Source organism: Engraulis encrasicolus, chromosome 18 (genome assembly GCF_034702125.1).
Source record: "Engraulis encrasicolus isolate BLACKSEA-1 chromosome 18, IST_EnEncr_1.0, whole genome shotgun sequence".
Lineage (NCBI taxonomy): Eukaryota > Metazoa > Chordata > Actinopteri > Clupeiformes > Engraulidae > Engraulis > Engraulis encrasicolus.
Genome location: NC_085874.1, coordinates 11,439,354 through 11,451,853, shown reverse-complemented (window position 1 = coordinate 11,451,853; position 12,500 = coordinate 11,439,354). Strand labels below are relative to the sequence as shown.

General features: G+C 42.4%; 1 protein-coding gene and 1 long non-coding RNA gene across 3 annotated transcripts in view; one reads left to right on the top strand and one right to left on the bottom strand.

Moving 5' to 3' along the window:
* Positions 1 to 12,500, bottom strand: part of rab32a (RAB32a, member RAS oncogene family) — a 49,602-nt gene that overhangs the window by 18,816 nt on the left and 18,286 nt on the right. The gene's annotated exons all lie outside the window — the stretch shown is intronic.
* On the top strand, positions 10,001 to 10,887 carry LOC134469028 (uncharacterized). The gene is made up of 3 exons (XR_010038924.1): positions 10,001 to 10,035; positions 10,260 to 10,326; positions 10,652 to 10,887. It is a non-coding gene; the product is annotated as an uncharacterized LOC134469028 (long non-coding RNA).

Genomic DNA, 12,500 nt, shown 5'->3' with positions numbered 1-12,500 from the left:
GCCAAAGTGTTCCTGAGGAACAGGAATAACACATATCACACATTTATTTCAGCCACCGCCTACTTATAGTAGACACGTCATGTTGCCAAAACATTCCTGACCTGAGGATAACACAGTGACACAAATGACACATACTACAGGATGTAGTGTAAATATAGTGTTATCGTTTTTAGTTAGCGCATCATGTTGCCAAAGAGCTCCTGGGACCTGGCCTGCTAACAACATAGTGATGCAAATGATATATTTAAACTACGTCATTTGACTGTTCTTAGGAGTGTTAGCCTTATAGCAGTAGAGGTCTGCCATGTTGCCGAAGCTCTCCTGACTTGGGAATAACACGATGACAAAAACTAGAAATGCACTTAGAGTGCAGACCTCCGCCAAGGAAGCTGTTTGACAGAACACTTGATTATGTTCCACCGCATTTTTATTTTACATTCTTCTGGAGTTTCTGGAGTTAGAAACTGTAATATCAAAATTCACCCTGTCCCGCAATTCAATCCCCCCCCCCTCTCTCTCCCTTGTCAAAGTGCTGCTGCTTGGGTAATATAACGTTACAATGAACAATAATCAGCCACAATATTTGTATGACTGTTGAATACTGTCCTTGTAGTAGACTCTCATCATGGTGCCAAAATGTTCCTGACCTGATAGTAGTACTACACTTATACAATGAAGAAAGAAAGAAAGAAAGAAAGAAAGAAAGAAAGAAAGAAAGAAAGAAAGAAAGAAAGAAAGAAAGAAAGAAAGAAAGAAAGAAAGAAAGAAAGAAAGAAAAAGAAAAGTATAATATGACACTATATTTATGAAGGTTATTCTTATAGTAGATTCATGTCAAAAATTGCTAGCCAAAGTGCTCCTGGCTTGGAAAGAGTTGTGGAAGGATTTTTGGGAGGGCTGACGAGGCTTGGCATATAAAACTTGTAGGTGGACAGGGAGAAGACAGGGAAGTTGTGACTGAGGATAATTCACAACACTGAGTATAGTAGTTGTGCTCTTTGGCTGCCATCCAGGCTGGAAGCAGTGTGGTCACTCATAAAGGTCATAGGTCATGAATAAAGGGCGGTGTGAAAGTGACAAAAAAAGTGAAAGTGAAAGCCCATTGGGAAACTCCAACTCCCATTGTCATTGTGACACAGCACTCCACAGCACACAAGTGAACACTGCACACTGCACACAACGAAATTGCATTTATGCCTCACCTGTGCAAGGGGGCAGCCCTCAGTGGCGCCCCATGGGGAGCAGTGCGGTGGGACGGTACCATACTCAGGGTACCTCAGTCAGGGAGGAGGATGGGGGAGAGCACTGGTTGATTACTCCCCCCACCAACCTGGCGGGTCGGGAGTCGAACCGGCAACTTCTGGGATGCAAGTCTGACGCCCTAGCCGCTCACCCATGACTGCCCTGTGGTCACTCATAAAGCACGTTCACGCCAACACGAAACCGTGCCGGTGCCACTCCCACACCTAATCTCCAACCAACTGACATATTCACACTGAAAGTCTTTGTGATCAGGGACGTGCTGTGAACCGAAACATACTTGGTTTTTACTTTGCGAATAGTGCCGGATTAATGCACAGGTTAGATATGGCTGCAACCTAAGGGCCCCCACCTGCCAGGGGGCCCCTGATTGGCGACAAGGGAAATATTGCATATAATTGTGAGTGACAGGATGCAATTTTGAAAAATTCATCTATCGTGTTACAGTTGGTAGATATGTTATCCTTAATTCCTAACTCGTAATTATGTACATTTTGTCGGAAATTTGCCTTCCGGGGGAGCCCACAGACACCTGTAGCCTAGGGGCCTCTGGCAATCTCAATTCAGATTTGTCTGTGAAACGTGGTGACGTCAGCAGGACCATCGGGATAAGACATGAATAAATAGTCATGATAATTATGGTTAATTTTAATAGACGCATGTTAATGACTAATCGAGTATTCATCATTCATTTCCCTCAAGATGTCCATCCCTGGCACACACATGCACACAAAAACACAGAGAGACACATAGACACATACACGCATACACGCAAGCACGCACGCACGCGCGCGCACACACAAACAAACAAACAAACAAACACAAACACACAAACACACACACACACACACACACACACACACTGCTATGTACATGTATTTTTCAGGTATCGAACTGATTTGTGGCTAAAAATCTATAACTGTGAAATATGTTTTTCCATGAGAGTAACTATGAATAATGAATGCAATTGGGTGAGTAATGGTGAAATATGTTATGCATTTCTCAGGTTAGTCTTAAAAACATGAATAGCAAATGAACAAATGTCATGATTTTATCGACATCATGCATCATAGAAATGTAATCATCCATTTTATTGCTGTTGTAGATCCAATGGAAAAAAATAATAATTTCCAAGAATCGCAAACTCTCTCTCTCTCTCTCTCTCTTAATCACACACACACACACACACACACACACACACACACACACACACACACACACACACACACACACACACACACACACACACACACACACACACACACACACACACACACACACACTCACACCCGTGTGCGCACCCAGACACGCAGACATTCACATAGGCTAGAGGCTGGCTGTCTCTGATACATGCGACGATGCAGCCAGGTATACATGGTACAATACCAAAACAACATTCGACACACCACACCACACACACACACACACACACACACACACACACACACACACACACAAACACACACACACACTTATGTACTGTATATCAGTTCCGTGTTGCTCATTGGCATGGGATGTGTGTGTTGTCTCAGGCATGAAGTGTCTGTATGCCTCCTCTGATCTCCTGAACCATCCATCACTACTACCCCACCATATCTCTCTCTCTCTCTCTCTCTCTCTCTCTCTCTCTCTCTCTCTCTCTCTCTCTCTCTCTCTCTCTCTCTCTCTCTCTCTCTCTCTCTCTCTCTCTCTCTCCCCTATGCTCTAATCTCTCTATTTCTCTCTCTCTTCCTCTCTCCACCTATCTGTCTCCCCTATCACTACTCTGTCTTCTTCCTTTTTTCAGCTCAAACTCGCTCTCTGTCTTACGCGCACACACACACACACACACACGCACACGCACACGCACACGCACACGCACACGCACACGCACACGCACACGCACACGCACACACACACACACACACGCACACGCACACGCACACGCACGCACACACGCACACGCACACACACACACACACCCCTAGGTTTCCCCTCAGCCCTCATCAATCATTTGGCCCCGGTTCATGTCACTTTGCTCTATCTCGCCACCTTTCTCTGATCTCTCTTCGTCTTGTCTTGCTGCTCTCTGTATCCCTCATTCTTTCTCTAATCTCTGTCTCTGTATCTCTCTCTCTCTCTCTCCCTCTCTCTCAATTCAATTCAATTCAATAATGCTTTATTGGCATGACGAATAAGACATCCATACTACTAAAGCCGTCATGCGAACCATTAGATGAATCACAGAAAGTATTCGAAGAAAGAAAAGAAATGCAAGAAGCCATAGTTACGGCTACATTCAAGCCAACAATACAGTACAGTATTCTCTCTCTCTCTCTCTCTCTCTCTCTCTCTCTCTCTCTCTCTCTCTCTCTCTCTCCCTCCCTCCCTCCCGATAGTCAGGTGAAGGGTTTATTGTTCTGCATTATCATACAGTGTTGAACACTATGTGACGCTAAACCGCGTGTGTGCATGTGTGTGTGTGTGTGTGTGTGCGCGTGTGTCCTACTGCCGTGTGTCACAAAAGTCATAGGCCATGGGCCACAGCTTTGGTGCCCCAAGGGGGGATGTGAGACGAAGGGTAGGAGAGGAGATTCTTTGTAATCAGTTCTCAGCTATGTCAAGCACACACACACACACACACACACACACACACACACACACACACACACACACACACACACACACACACACACACACACACACACACACACACACACTCACACACACACACACACACACACACACACACACACACACACACACACACACACACACACACACACACAAATACACACACACACACACACACACACATGTATGCACACACACACACACACACACACACACACACACACACACACACACACACACACACACACACACACACACAAGGACCGAGCACACAGTCTCAGTTAGATCTCTTTCTCTGAAACCAAAGACATCACAAGGGTGACAAGCCAATCTGACCCCCTGAACTCTTAATCTTATACGCAAGTCTGTGACATTACACACACACACAGACACAGACACAGACACAGACTCACACACACACACACACACAATTAAAAAGTCGGATGTCCCACAACCCTATTCCCACATTAGGTCGCCGTCCACAAGTCTGCCTTCAAATTAGCTGACCCCTTTTGGTTTAAACTCTTTGACCTCTTGCACACATCTTACACTTGCCCCCCCAATCAACCCTACCCACACGCAAACTCACACATAATCTATAAGAAAGGCCAGAGTCGGCTCTACTTTCTGAGGAAACTCAGATCCTTTATGTCTGCAACAGACTCTTGCATGCTGGAGTGGTAGCATTAGGAAGAGAGATGCAGGTCACCTTGACAAGCTGGTGAGGAAAGCTGGATCTGTTGTAGGCAGTGCTAGGCACTAGGCACAGAGCTGGAGACTCTTACTACCACAGCTGACAAGAGGACATTGAACAAACTGGACAATTATTATTATGGACAATTATAATCACCCCTTGCACTCAGTCATTGCCAAATAGGGAAGCCTGCTCAGCTACAGACTCTGTGCCATCTCCTGCAAGGCGGACAGGCTACGAAAGTTCTATGTCCCCAGGGCCATTCAGCTTTTTAATAGCACACAAACTGACACAAAGAACGTTACTAGACAGCATGACCAACCCCTCAGACCCATATCTACCCTTCCCGTTTATGGCAGTTGCTGATCCCCCAAATCCCATCCCCCATTAATACATTTTTCTCTACTCTACTCTCTAACCATTTTCATTCGAGGTGCCACTTCAAATTGTATTATGTCCTCGAAGGGCCAAACTATGGACAAAAAAACAGGATTTCCTCCTGTACAGTACTTTAAACCTATTTGAAGGTGGGCACCTTTACTACAGACCCCACCCTAATTGTATTGCAAACGTAATTTTTAACATTTCTTTACAGAACATGCCGTATTTCGTGTGAAACTACATGCCATTTAAATTATGTTGGGGGTCGGATAAGACAGCCTCAAGGGGCGAAAATGGCCCCCGAGACATAGGTTCCCCAGCCCTGTTGTAGAGGTTCTCAACCTCTTTTGAACAAACACCCTCTTGGCCTCATCAAAGGCCTGCCAATGCCCCTGTTAAAGCATTAAACAACAAAATAGACGTATGCGCCCTGGCCCTGCCATGGCCAAATGGTAGGGCACTTGTCTACCAGGCGGCTGACCCAGGTTCGATTCCTGGCCCAGGTCCTTTGCCAGCCCTTCCCCATCTCTCTCTCCCCACTTGCTTCCTGCCACCACAATCACTGTCCAATCTAGGGTATATAAATAAAGTCAAAAAGAGGGAAAAAATTGACTTATGCACCCTAAATGCAACTAAGAACCGCCCCCCTCTCAGCTGTATCTTTCTCAACACCTCCCCAGGGCTCCCCAATTCCCCCTGGGGGACTGTAGAGCCCCTGATGAGAAACACTACTGTAGAGCCTCACCTCACACGGTTGCCTCTCCCTACGCTCCTGTTCTACACTCTTTCATCCCATTTCAACCTCAAGTGCCCGGACCATTCTCTCTCTCTCTCTCTTTCTCTCTCTCTATCACACACATACACACACACACACACACACACACACACACACACACACACACACACACACACACACACACACACACACACACACACACACACACACACACACACACACACACACACACACACACACACACACACACACCATCCACGTTCCTGTCCTCATGTACCCTGACCTGACACTCTGTCTTGTCTCTCATTTTGACTTCCTTTCTTGATCTGTTCCTTTCATCACACAGATTTGTCTCTTCCTGACACACTCACACACCCATACCCATACCCACACCCACACCCACACCCACACGCACACACACACACACACACACACACACACACACACACACACACACACACACACAACACACACACACACACACACACACACACACACACACACACACACACACACACACACACACACACACACACACACACACACATACAAGCGGATTCCAAAAAAGTTGGGACACTTTGTATTTTGTGAATAAAATCAAAATGCTGGCATTTTTAAAACATCTAATATGTTGATATGGTAGAGCATTATGTACAGACAACATATCAGTTGTTAAAGTTGAGCAGAATTATTGTTTTGAGGTAATTATGTGATCATTTAAAATTTGACCCATGCGACAAATCTCAAAAAAGTTGGGACAGGGCCAAAACATGTTGTAATAGTTGGATAATTCTAAAAATAACACAAGGAAGAATATTTTAAAAGGAACTATATTGACTGCCAACATTAATGCACAACTAAAATACCATCACAGAAAGGCTGTGGCACTCAGCAGCGAAGATTTTGAGGGACTAATTACTTATCTATTACACAGAAAGATTGAATTATCAAAATTGCAGGCATATAAGGCCTATTTCCGTAATATAGAGTTCTGTGTAATCATTGCATGAGTTATGAGATCATGACATACTTGTGGTCAATAAGCAAACTATGACACTCCAACAATGACAGCTCTCGAAAAAATGACCGTAAACACAACACTTGATTAATGCACATGATGCAGACATTAAACAGTGTTGCATGCAGAAAAGCTCATTCTATGGACCTAGGAGACATGTAAAACGGTCCTCTGAGTACAGGATGGAAAATATTTATTCCTTTTTGAAAATTATGGAGTCATGCACCCTCCAGGTTATATAGAAAATTAATAATTCAGCTTGATTTAGTGGTCAGTCTGAAAGACAGCATATACGATGGTAAGGGGGTGCAGAGGTGACTTGGTTAGGGTCTTCTTACTCCTGTAGAGCATTAAAATGATTGTTGACTGCTACATACAGACTTTAAACAGCAAACATAGCTACCAAGGCATTATATTTTGGAGCACCGCCTTTAGGTATTGTCCCCTAATGGTGGCAAATTTAAATCTCTACTATGTTCCAACAGTGTGGTTCCATCATAAGAGTAAACAGGTCACAAAATTGTTTTCTTGCAGTCCGGATATGCCCATATTAAGCATAACAAAAAGGTAAACAAGTTGAAGAACACACCTATCAGTTGAGCTGCTGAAATCATGTCTTGCACATCAAAATATCAAATTTTTGAATGAAATTATGCCATCAGTTAAAGTATTTAACTGTTCAGTCTCATCCCTTGTGTTGTGTTTAGTCTTATCTAATATAAAATGCATTTTATTGGCCCTGTCCCAACTTTTTTGGGATTTGTTGCAAGGGTGAAATTTTAAATGATCACATAATTACCTCAAAAAAATAATTCTGCTTCACTTTAACAACTGATTTGTTGTCTGTACATAATGTTCTACCTTGTTAACATATTGAATGTTTTGAAAATGCCAGCGTTTTGATTTTATTCACAAAATACAAAGTGTCCCAACTTTTTTGGAATCCGCTTTGTACTAACCTTGACACTCTCCCTTTGTGCTTGTCCTCAGCCCCCTTCTGCCACTTCATGTCATCCAGACAGCCAAAGCATCTCTCTCTCTCTCTCTCTCTCTCTCTCTCTCTCTCTCTCTCTCTCTCTCTCTCTCTCTCTCTCTCTCTCTCTCTCTCTCTCTCTCTCTCCTGGAGACAGGTCATGTTACCTTATGCAAAAAGAAGTACACCTACCCAATATTCCTCTACCTCTCTCTATCCATCTCTCTTTCTGCACTTTTTGTCCCTCTACGTATCGGTTCTTTTTTTAGAAAAAAAATCCATTCTCACCGCGCCCATTCCATTGAAATGAAATGTAATGAATTCAATGTCAAATCAAATTTAATAGCTTCATTGAAATAAATAGACTAGTGTTTTTTTTACTGAGCTGTGTAAGCAGATGAAATGATGGTGTGTTGAACACATGCATGAGTTGGTGTTGATGGGATTTGAAATGTTGTGGCCAGACTAAATGAGAAGCAAAACTTCAGTATGGGCTAGCAAAGAGCGCTTAACAGATTTGTCAGATGTGACTGATGATTTTTAGCCCAATACATGTTCAAAAACAAACCACTTTGAGGTCCTAAATCCCACTCAACCAAATGTTATTGATTTCTATGGCCATAAATAAACAGAAAACCCGCCGATATCTTATTTTAACCAATACCCACAGATGGTCATCCTGCACAGCTCAATTGGTTGGGAATCCACTCAATCTGGCAACCCCAGTGCCTTGGTCACTCACACCTCCTCCATCGGCGGCAAATTATATGTGGAATTTAACAGGGCAAGATGGACCAGAAAATGACTTCTATCTCGATAGGTCCAATTCATTATTTTTTCGATCTGGCTGTAGGTCCCATGGGGTCACCCAGCAGACACGTGACTCGGGCACTGTAGGACTACAGAGGCCAGCCGATTACAGGAGATTTGAAACACTTGGTAACACTTTATGGCCCCTGTCATAAAATTGCTTATAGCAGAATGACAATGACCTTCATTACTGATATACAGTACGTAATTGTGAAATCTACATATTAGGCTTCCGGGCACTGCGCTGTTTCTGTCCTGCCATTTTGGCACCGTGTTCTGAGTATCGTTCTGATGGGAGAGACCATTCAAACTGTCACTAGTTACAAATGTCTTACAAAGATATTAACACAACAAAGAATGTACTTTTTAAAGAAATGATTTGTTTTTTTTTGACAAATGGATGCTAAAACTGCTACTTGGGATCCCTCTGCCAAGTACACACTAAGAAATGCTGGGTTGTTTTGTCAACCCAAGTGCTGAATAACAGCTGTTGGGTAAACGTGTTGGGTTATTCTAACTCAATATTGGTACAGTGGGGAACATCTATGCTACTCTACTGATTGGGTTATTAGTTAGGTTACACAATAACCCAACTCACTGGTTTATTGTACCCAACACTGTGTTGCCCTGCTACGTTTGAAATCAGAGTTCCCTGCAGATAACGTTCTTTCTGCCTGCCCTCCCTGGAAGAAGTGAACTGACCGGAGTCTTCAACAAAAATGAAGGTCTGTACTGTGTTTTTACTGTTTTGTCTCCAGCTAACTTTAGTTAACTGCCTAAAGCTGATAGATGTGTGATAGCCATTCGTTCATCCAACGCATTTCTTATCTTCCATACGATCGATCTATGAAGTATGAACCCATAGAATAAGAAGACCGTTGCCCAAGGTAGTCTCTACACAAACCTAAACCGTTGGTTACTCTCAATTACCTAAAGCAATGGAAATGGAGTCAACTAATCTAATCATAAGAAACACTGGAATGAATCTCGTCTCGAAACCAGATGGGATGAATTTTAATTTCACGAAACTCGCCTGTAACTTCAATCTGTGTCCAACCGTCTTTTGGTTTCCACGGTAACTCTCGACACAAATAACTGGCCGCAGTTGAAGTTGGTCTCTCGGCGGGCAAATATTATCAACTCTCTGCCGCGAGTTCGCGTGGAATAAGTAGCACAAATCAGCACAAGTTAGAGAAATTAACAACAACGGAAAATACGGACGTGCCGTGTATCCCTATTCAGTTGGACTATTGCTGCTGGCATCTGCAGCTCTGCTCAAGGTAGGCTAGTTCATGGCTGATTGCTAGTCTGTGTGGTTTTAGAACCAGCTTTTCAGATAAGCCTGGACGTCCGCGAATTGGGCTTCGATATGCAGACATGTCAGGACGGTTAACACAGTATGTCAGCGAGCATGGTATAGCTACTACCTCTGGTTTAATAACAATGTGGCTTTCTATTTGCTATATGATTGCAGCTATGAAAAGAAGGAAGGAGACGTCCAGGACTGACCAGAGCTGTCACGTTACAGTGCAGTGCACCGACTGACTGCCGTGAGTAGTGGGCCCTATTTATAGTTTTCGGTGTGGGCAGGCCAAGGGGAATACGGTGCTTTTCAAAGAAAAAAATAATGTATTGACATTGGTGTAATGCAATGATATACCTCCTTGATGTGATGAACATAGCCTACTTAAAAATATATTTTGCTGCAACTAAATGGATGCGGCCTATTATTCAGTTAGAATAATTTCAAATGTGTTTCTCACCATTTTTTTAGGCTATTTGCTTGGATGTTGCTGAAAGAAAGGAGGCATTCTTCATTGTGCAGCACTAGCCTACTGTGGGTAAGTCACTGTTTTGTCCGTGTTGCAATAGTTTGGCTACCACTAGTGCATCCTTATACACTTAAGCCTTGACCAAATTGAGTTTCATGATGATTGAGTTTCATGAGTTTCATGAGTGATTTGATCTCATTCAATTTCGATCCTCATATCAGAAGTATTTTTGTTTTCTGATATTTGTTTTTAATAGCCAACACTTTCTTTACTAGCTAACACTTTCTTATTTAGCCATTTATTTCACAGATGGTCTGACCTGTCTTGCAATGTCATCATCATTTTATAATTTTGTAACTAAATGTGTCACATGTGTGTTTTTCTTTTCATTCAGAGGCCGAGAGAGTTTTGACGAGGCTTCTGTACCCAGGAGGCGGAGGCAGCAATTCCAGCTTCAATGCGCACAGTCCTTTAAAAGGGACACCCAGCTAAGATTTTATTGCAAATTCTACACAGAATGCACTGCTCTACACATTTGGTTTTGGAAACACTGTGTATTATTGTAAGTGTACACCAGGGGTGGGGAACCTTTTTCATTTGAAGGGCCACTTCAAATTACTCTGAGGGCCGTGAAAGTCCTCCGAGGGCCGTACAATTAACACAAACCAAGTAGGATTTCCCCCTGCACTCTAGGCCTATATGGAATGCAGCCACCTTAAAACAGACCTTAACTTCTATATGTCCCCTGAATATAACTTTCATCGTATTGCAAATGTTTCTTTTACAAAATATGCCATATTTCATATGAAGCTGCATAATATTAAAATTGTCTCAGGGGCTGGATAAAACGGCCTCAAGGGCCGCAAACGGCCCTCCAGACATAGGTTCCCCACCCCTGGTTTACACCAATACAGCAAATTCATGGTGACACTACAATGACCTCAGCTATTTGGTTGTTTCTAGTGTTTAGGTACTGTCACAAAGCAGTCTTACAAACACATTTATTAATCTCTGTATCAACATTGAGGTTCTCATATAACCTTTCCCCATTCTATTCCCAAGTAAAAATGTGCTCCTAGAAACAACTTGAAGGCATAATGCCCTTCACTTTCAACATGGGTCTTCTTTGTAAACTTTGAAAGTGTATATTGAAAAAGTAGGCTATGTTATTTTTCTATATTAGTAAATAATGAGTTTTCCATAATGTGCAATGCTTGAAAGTGTTTCCCAGTGTGTTGCTACCCTATCATTTTTCCATTATTTTTGGTCCATGTTTTTGAATAATATCCCTTCCTGCCTTTTTTGACTGTATGATAACATGTCTGTTATATTGCTCTATTTTATATTTAAATGCAATCATCTTTGTTGAAAAGTGTGAAAACAAAATGGGACAATAAAATCAATGTATTGCACAAACTGGTGTGCTTATTTTGCACAGTCTGTGTCACATATAATAAGTGATACATTTATTGGGTAAATTTAACTTCATAATTAAGTAATTTAAACAGAATATTGGGGCTGTATAACCCATATATAGGATATGATGTAATAACCCAACAATGAAGTACATTCAATATAACGGTTTGGTTAGAAATAACCCCACATTTGAGTTAATTGTTTTACTCAACCTGTTGGGTTGAAATTTATAACCCAATTCATTGTATAAATACAACCCAATGCGAGGTTGGTCCAATAGTTACCCAGCACGGTAGTAAGAATTGGGTTATTTTCAACCCATCATTTTTAAGGGTGTATGGAGAGCATTTATAAGGACAGTCCTGTAAAAAAAAAAGGCAGAAAACATCATTGAACAAAATTTGAATTCACTGTCCTACAGTTTCAACTCCTGCCATCTGGACGTCACTTCTGCTGCCCCATTGGGGACCATAAAGTTCTACTACTATTAATTGTACCTAGCATGCCCATGATTTTTGATCACTGATACAGACAGTAATTGGGCATTAGTTTCTAACATGCATAGGTGTGCACAGGATGAGGTGGTGCTTAAAATACCTGCCCCTTTGCCCTATTGGACAAAAGGCATTTTATTTAAGTTCCTTTTTTGGAAATTTTGTGGTCCATGTTTTGTGTACTGTGGTCCAAGTTGACATGATCATCTACAAATGCTTGACAACTAAAAGCATGTGACAATGCTCTAATATAATGTATAGCCTCTATACTAGTAAGGCAGCGGGAAGTTCCACATGCCTTCCACTCTCCCTTGAGCACCTGCCCTTCAAAAT